This window comes from Hippopotamus amphibius, chromosome 17 (assembly GCF_030028045.1).
Source record: "Hippopotamus amphibius kiboko isolate mHipAmp2 chromosome 17, mHipAmp2.hap2, whole genome shotgun sequence".
In the NCBI taxonomy this organism is placed as follows: Eukaryota; Metazoa; Chordata; class Mammalia; order Artiodactyla; family Hippopotamidae; genus Hippopotamus; species Hippopotamus amphibius.
Genome location: NC_080202.1, coordinates 19878470 through 19886731, shown reverse-complemented (window position 1 = coordinate 19886731; position 8262 = coordinate 19878470).

Sequence of the window (8262 nt, the reverse complement as noted above, 5' to 3'; positions counted from 1 at the left end):
ATCGAGAAGACTGTTCACCCTACCTGCATCTTAAATACCAAGATTGAATCTGGCTGACACTTTGTTTATTTCATCCCTTTCTTCTCTCTTTATTTCTCTCTGTGTGTATATATACATCCATAGGTATGCATATATATATGTGTATATATATATGTTTTGGTATATCTATGTATACACATATATATGTATATATATGTATAGATACATACATATATCCATATATACATTTATATACAGATGTATATGGACCTAATGTACATGTGATATTTACAGCTTTTTTTCACTTAACATTGGTCATGCACTCTTCTGAGTCATTAGATATTCTTCAATTGCTTGAATTTTAAAGGCTTCATAATGGTCCATTTTACATACCACACACATACCATAATTAAAGTACTTCACTGTAGTTGGGTGTATATATATATATATATGTACATATATATATATATATATATGATTTACATTTTCACTTTTAAAATTTCAATTTTAATGAACATTATGATGAAAAAGCCAGTTTAAAAATCCCGACCTGTGTCTTTATTTCTGTGGCTGTGAAATTAACACATCAAGATGTATGAAATGTTGACGCTTTTAATATGTATTGCCATATCACTTTCTAGAAAGTTTTACCCTGGACAACATTGATGATTTGAGGTAAGCAGAAGTGGACTTCCCAAATGTCCACTCCTTAGGTCACTAGAACCTGTGAATGTTCCCTTGCATGACAAAGGGATCTTTGCACATGCAATTCCAGGTACAGAACTTGAGATGGGACAGCAGCCTGTGTTATCCAGGTGGGCCCAGCCTCATCCCACAGTCCCTAAAAGTGGAGACCCTATCCTGCTGCATGAGAGAGATGAGACAGAAGGAGAAGAAGAGATTCAGACTGTATGTGAGAGAGACTTGACCTGTCGTTGCTGGCCTTGAAGATGGAGGAACGGGGCTCTGAGCCCAGGATTATAGTGGCTTCTAGAAGCTAGGAACGGCTCTCAGCTGACAGTCATCAGAAAAATAAAGTTCTCAGTCCAGTAAACCAAAGGAACCAAATTCTGCCAGCACCCCGAATGATCGAGAAAATGGATTCTTCTCTAGGGCTTCTAGATAGAAGCACAGCTCTGCCAACACCTTGATTTTAGTCTGATGAGACGTGTGTCTGATCTTTGGCCTTCAGCACTGTAAGATAATAAGCCACTAATTTTAGTGGTACTTTATTATGACAGTAGTAGAAAATGAATGCGTTATTCTTTAAAAATTTATGATGCTTTGTTAATAAAAATATGATTTTGCGTATAGGCCAAACTAACCTATAGTGATAGAATTCAGACCAGAGGCTTCCTTTTGGGGATATTAACTGGCAGGGACCTGAGTGAGACTTCTGGGCTTTGGAAAAGTTCTGTAAATGTTGATTTGAGTGGTGGCTACATGGAGTGTAGATGTATAAAATCGGCTTAACTTCATTAAATTTATTTTAGGGAAGTGTCACCACAATTAAAAAGTAAATAAAAAGAAACCAGTCTATTGCTTAAATTTTCATATATGGGTTGGTATTTTAATGTACACATTCACTGGTTTAGGTTTTTTATCTTGTAATTGATGATCTCTTTAGCTTAAGAATTCACTTATTTTTCTTCTTTATTTGCAAAAGACTTTAAAACTTCTACCTCTTGTATATTTCATTTTTTGAAAACACAGTATCACCTTTTAACAATACAGAAGTTACGGAACATGAAACATAGCCCTGACCTCAGGATTTCCTCTTAGAAGAAGAAGGAAATAAAGCCCTTCCAGGACAGCAGATTTTTTAAACTCAGGGACTGTCCCCGCCAATTGCATCATGTCTGATATACACAGTCCAGCATGATTTCGGGATCAAGTTTGTATTTAGCCGCTGTCCACATGCAAGGCCACTCAATAAGCCGAGGATATTTTTATTCTCCAGTGAGATGACATGACATAGAGGTGCATCTGGAAGCAAGAACTAGAAATAGGGCTGAAAGTCTATTATGAGGACAAGTGGGTTCATTGAAATGCCGGGGATTGAGGTCCAGCAGGCATAATCCTGGCTTGCCTGCTAAGTAGCTATGTGACCCACCCAGATTCCATTAGGCCCACCTGCCTCATCTGTGAAATGTGGCGATGCACAAGATCAGGGATGACAAGTCAGTTTCAGTGTAAGTGTCAACCCAAAAAGATAGTTGGAAGGATAGTGAGGTCTTATCCTGGGCTATGAGAAATAGTGATGAGGCTCTTTACTGGTATCCTCCATGGGTACAGTGTTAGGGAGCACCCCAGTTTTGTGACCTGTTGGCCATTTCTGGGCCAGGAGATACCTATGCTCACCTCCATTTTATTCTCCCAAAATCCTCTTGAAATGGGTCTAGTGTGAGACCGCACATTTAGGACATTAGGAATTGAATGGGAAGTGCTCTTTCCTGCTTAGCTCCGTCTGGGAGGCAGGAAAGTGGTTAAGCTAATGAAATCAGGAGGCAGACTGCCAGGATTTGGATGTTTGGAAGCTTGGATGCTTATTTCAGCTCTCTGTACCTCAGCTTCCCTATGAGTAAAATGAGTGAATTAAAAGAGTTGACACAGGAGGGTATTGAGCAGTGTGTTATTAGCATATAGTAAGGATTTATTAAGTTAACAGTTATGGATATTCCTAATGAGGGGGAGGCAGTGACCAGAGGATGCTAGGGAGGTACCTGGGGTGTGGACTATTAGAAGTGTTCCTTTAGCTGTCTTCATGTTTCTTGGTAAAGATGTAGGAGAGATGGATCTTCCGGCAGACCTGTGTTATAGATGAGGAAATAGAGTCTCCTGGAAACAGTGGAGAATGGGGTCCTTGGACCCTCACATGAACCAGAGGTGCAGAAGGCTCTGGACCCCCAGAAGGAATGGGAGAGAGATCCCATGTAGGACAGATGTGGAGACGCCTTGCTCAGGTTCTGCGGGAAGTTCAAAGACTGCCATCAGCAAATTCCTTTAATTTTGCAATTTCCCTCCTTTGGTTTTGGTTTTCATCTGGATCTGGGAAATCTTAGTGTGAAAGCTAAAACGAAACTCAAGAATGCTCAAGTTCTGTATCTGTTCTGGCCAGCTGCCAGGCTGCCGTCTCCAGGGAAGCCATCCTTCTGCCTTCTTTCTCTCTCTCCTCCTGCGGGCTTCTCAGTGTGCTTGTTGTTTAGGAGCCGGTGGATGGCAAGGCTCTGGTCTAGACAATAAGTTGGTAGTGGGCAGGGTTAAGGTAGTGCTGGGAAAGAAATGAGGGTGCTGTAGTGGAAGCCAGTCTCCATCTTGTTAAGTGACTCCCAAAGAATGTCAGGGTCCCAGGCGGAAGAATAGCCTGGGAATCCCAAGCCCAGGCTAAATTTTACAGCTTTGCCCCAGGTTTATTCAGAGATCACCGAATCATAGAAACAATGGAAAGAAGCATTAAAAGAAAGGGTGAAGTGCTTTCTAGCAGGTGACACAGCTAGTCTGTGGTGAGTCAGGACTGGAGTTGAACAGTGGCCATGCATGAGTATCAGATCATTACAAAGACTACCACACAAGTTCAAGTTCAAGACAAAGGAGGCAGAATCCAAACGTAACAGCACAAAGGAACCTCAGAGAGCATCCAGATCGGGCCTCAGGTCTCCAGGGAAACTGGTTAAGCACCTGAAAGGGACACTTTTCCATAAGCCAATGTGCTGACTCAGCATCTTGGGATAAGGCCTGGAAACCTGTGTTTTTAGGAGTCCTGATGATTTCCATTCACAGCCAATTCAGAAGCCATCAATTAGTGCAGAAGTGTATTCATGGGTGGGGGAACTGAGTCTCGTGGAAGGAAAGTGATTTGCACATCTCGGTTGATCATTTAGTGCAGAAGCAGCAGGGGGGCAATGCTCAATGACGCAGCGTGCACCTGCGTTTGGTCCCCGGTTCCTGATGGGGACTCTTCTCTCTCAGAGGCCCCAGCGTCTCCGGTGCTTCGAGTTTACAGGTTCCCGGATGGGATTGAGAGAACGAATGGCCTGGGGACTACTTCAAAATGAAGAGCGATGGCTTTAAGAGGGGAGCGTGAGCAGATTCTCTCTGAGGTTGTGCATTTGCGGCATTTGGTTGCAGTGCGTTTCTACATACCAACCCCAAGGACAGAGCAGAAGGGGGAGGACCAAAACCAGCAACAACAGCAACAAAAACCCACCCCTGCCTCTTACCATTCCCCGCCTTCTGCCCAAGGCTCGCCTAGTGCCAGAGGGGCTTCTGAGTGTGGGTCCCTATGGTGGCGTCTTAGTCATCTGTACCCTAACTCACCCTGCACCCCTCCACTCCACTGGAGGTTCAGGGGTCACTCCTGATGGGTGTTTGGAGATGGGACCTTGGTGGCAGAAGAGGCACACGGGACTACTGGATCCGGTCCAAGGATGAATGAAGACGCTAAATGCTCCCAGGACTTTGGCGGGGGGCTTCTTGGGGGCTTTGATGAAAACTCTGTGTCTAGGCAGGCAATGGAGCTGGGAGTGGGTTTATAGTAACCCAGGCCCCTGGCTGGCCCTGAGTGCAATTTGAAACAGTCCCTTCTAGCTCCTCCCAAGACATGGCTCCTTGAACTGAGGGAAATGGTGAGGTCACTTACCAGACTCTCTCACTTCCTGGCTGTGGTATGGTATTATCGCCATGGAATGAAGAGGGGAACAGAGGCCCAGAAAGAGATGTTGTGCACATCATCTAAGGCCTAAGTACACAGGGGGGTCAGTGCCACGTCTGTAATCAGCACTGACATCTTCTGCCTCACAGGCCTGGACGTCTCCAGCACCCCACACTCCCAAGGACACTGTTATGTTCAGCATCCTTCTCTCCCTGAGACTGGCAGGTGTGAGTCCTGCTCGATGCTCTTTAACTCTGGGGGGAGGCTGGTTTCCCTACAAGTGGGTACCATTTTTGAAAGAAGAACAGATCAAGCTCATATTCTGCAGTGGGATCTTTGGGGACCATCCAGGAAGGGGAGACCCTGTTTCTTTAAGTGCTTGTTCCTAAACCTTCGTAGTTGGCACTTTAAGGGGATAGGGATAAAGGAAGGAAAATTTTGGGCATAGAATGGACATGCCTGTAAATACCAGCTTGTGGTGTTTGGGGAGCTAGTTCTAGGCCCTGGTGACTGGCCTCCCCTCTGTCCTCATGACAATATCTTCAGTAAACCCTAGACAAGCTGCCTCTTCTCCACCCTTCCCATTATTTCTTGCCTGAATCATCGTGAAGACCCGCTCTCGGGTCCTCCCTTCCACACCCCATCCTGCCCATAGCTTTCTCCTCCGCAAACACACTTCTGATTATGGCACTTTGGTTTCCCTGCTAGTCAAATAGCCTCACTATCTCCCTATCACTTTCAGAATTGAACCCCAACTGTCCACCTTGACATTCAAGGTCCTCTGAAACATGACACCAAACTCACATTCTAAAATGTCTGTACTTTCCTCCTATTCCTGGACCAAATTCCAGCCAGATGAGATTTCTTCTTCTTACCTAGTCGTCTGCCCATCCTGAACTAATTCTGTAGAACTCTCTCCTCTTATCTCACCCCACCCTTTAAGTCAAGTCCTGCTTATGCCTCTACTTCACTGAAAGGTGTCACCTGACTATTAAGTCTATTGTCACCAGCCTTCCTCTGAGGTCTCAGTTCATATAAGATCAGTATTTCTCTGGGGCTGAGGATGGATGGATGGGAATGACAAGAGGTGGGGAGAAATTCCAAGTGCTGTTGCAATAGATCCCCCTCCCGTGAGATTTCACTGTGTGGGAGGGAAGGGTTGGTGGGCAGGTGAGGGAGGGCTTGTACTGGACAGGCGACTGAAGTCCTTGAGTCCCAGCAAGCTTCCGTGGGGCACTGGAACCCCAGTGCTGGGATGGCCCTGTCTGTCTTGGACCTTGGCATGGAAAGCAGTCAAGTCAAAAGGCTATTCATTGGGGGCATGGCCCGCTATGTCCTAAAACCATGGATTTTTTCAGATTTGTCTCAGCTTCTCTGCTGGCTGCTCTGCATGATTTTTATAGAGTTGTGATCCATTATTTTATAGGAGGTAGAGAGTTAGGAGGATGCGAGGGAAGCCTTTCCCCCAGCATGGCCACAGTCAAGGGATAATGAAATGAGATCTGAAATCTGCAGCGTAAGCAGTGGAGTCCTGGGGAGGTTTCCTGGAAGAAAGAAGAGGAACCAGTGGACCAGGACTGGACACATCTTCCATCCTGTGCCAAGACTAGCAAGGCTGAGACAGGAAGAGAAGGTACAGTTGTGCCCAGACCAAGAACAGGAAAGGCACTGAGCAGGATCAACCTAGGGGCTCTGCTTCCTTTTCACTGAAAATCCTTCCATAGAAAATGGAAGAAGAAATGAAACTGGTTATAAGAGAGATGAGCAGATTCAAAGTTCCTCCTGTTGGGCTGAATGAAGGATTCCAGGAATCCTAGTTATAAAGCTCCTGGATGTTAGCATCAGAGGAGATCAGAGGTGAGAGATAAAGGTCTTGGAGTGCTGTGGTTTACAAACCCTGAGTTGTCAGAGTCCTTCTCTGAGATCATGGCCGGAATCCCAAGGATCAACCAGAACAAGTGGAGCCGTCTGTGTGAGGCAGAACTTGGAGGCCCTGGTCACTCACACCCAGGCCTCCAGGGAACTGCTCAGAGTGCGATGCACTGATGAGATCCCACCCCACATCAAGAACTAATGGGCCAGGGGTGAACACATGCTTCTACTTGCTAAGGATTGGCTCCCTCTAGCGGACAATTAGTGCAAAGGCAGGGAATTGTGTACACAGGGCATCAGAGGAGAACACCGCATTCACTATTGGCTTGAAAGTATATTGGAGACATTTGTCCAGCTGCTCCTGCACTCTGTGCTCATCCTTTCTTCTGACTAGGCTCCCACTGCCCAAGCAGAAAGTCCTCGCTGAAGATCTATGGATGACGCATGGGTGTGGAGGAAGGCACAAGGGGCCCTGTCCAGAGGGGACTGAACACCTCTTATGGGTGTCAGAGCAATAGGTCAAGGGCTGTGGCCTTCAACTGATGCAGCCCCTTCTCTCTAGGAGCTTCCTCAAGGTGAAGGCCTGAGTGTCTCTGTCCTTGGACCAGGGGAAATGCCTGCTTCTGTCCACTAGGTAAAAGCCCTGTGCATATCAACATGGGATGCAGAAAAAGGTGAGGAGTCAGAAGCTTGACCTCAATTTCCACTTGTGGAATTGGGCTAATACAACTTGTGAAGGTTAAATGCACTGATGTGCAGAAAATATTTTGAAAAGTGGCTATTGGCACATGGTAAGTTCTCCATAAGTTTAACAATCGTTACTTTTAGGGACTTCAGAAAAAATATGGTGGGGGGGTCTCTGGATAGAGACCCACAGTGTAAGACAATGGGATTCTCATAATTTCCCCCCCAATTGACTTGTGGTTCTAAATGGAGACATTGCAGTGGGGGTAGTTTTTCAGGAATGCTTGTGTTATGGAAAAAGAAACAGGATGAATACCAGACAGAGGGGCAAGGTCCCAGATATAGTGATGAGGATTAGATATTTTGAGTGCTCTGGGCCTCAGAGAATCTGATTGATGTGTTCCAGGGACAACAGCCTCTGAGTGATGCTGGCTTCATAGCTGGTGAGTCAGTGATGCCAGGCTGCTATTTTCTTTTTCTTTTCTTTCTTTTTCTTTCTTTCTTTTTTTTTTTTTTTTTTGGCTACATTGGGTCTTTGTTGCTGCGCACAGGCTTTCTCTAGTTCTGGCGTGTGGGAGCTACTCTTCGTTGTGGTGTGTGGGCTTCTCAGTTCAGTGGCTTCTCTTGTTATGGACCATGGGCTCTAGGTGCTTGGGCTTCAGTAGCTGCAGCACACAGGGTCAGTAGCTGTGGCCCTTGGGCTTAGTTGGTCCGCAGCGTGTGGGATCTTCCCAGACCAAGGCTCAAACCTGTGTCCACTGCATTGGCAGGCAGATTCTTAACCACTGAGCGATCAGGGAAGTCCCCAGGGATGCTGTTTTCATTTTGCAGTTTCCCTCCCCAGACTGCAGCTGTCTGCTACCTAGGAAACTCAGTGTGAAATATTTAGCCTATCATGCCTACCATCCAGGTTCGGAAGCTGTTCTGTCTGGCTCACCTGCCTTCTATGGGGAGCTGGGTGCTCTCTGGCTTTTTTCTGCGACCTCCCAGCCAGCACTCACCCAAGGCAGATTCAATTCACATTCTCTCTTGCTGGGGCCTGGGAAGTCTGTGATCAGGAATAACTCTGATGGGGG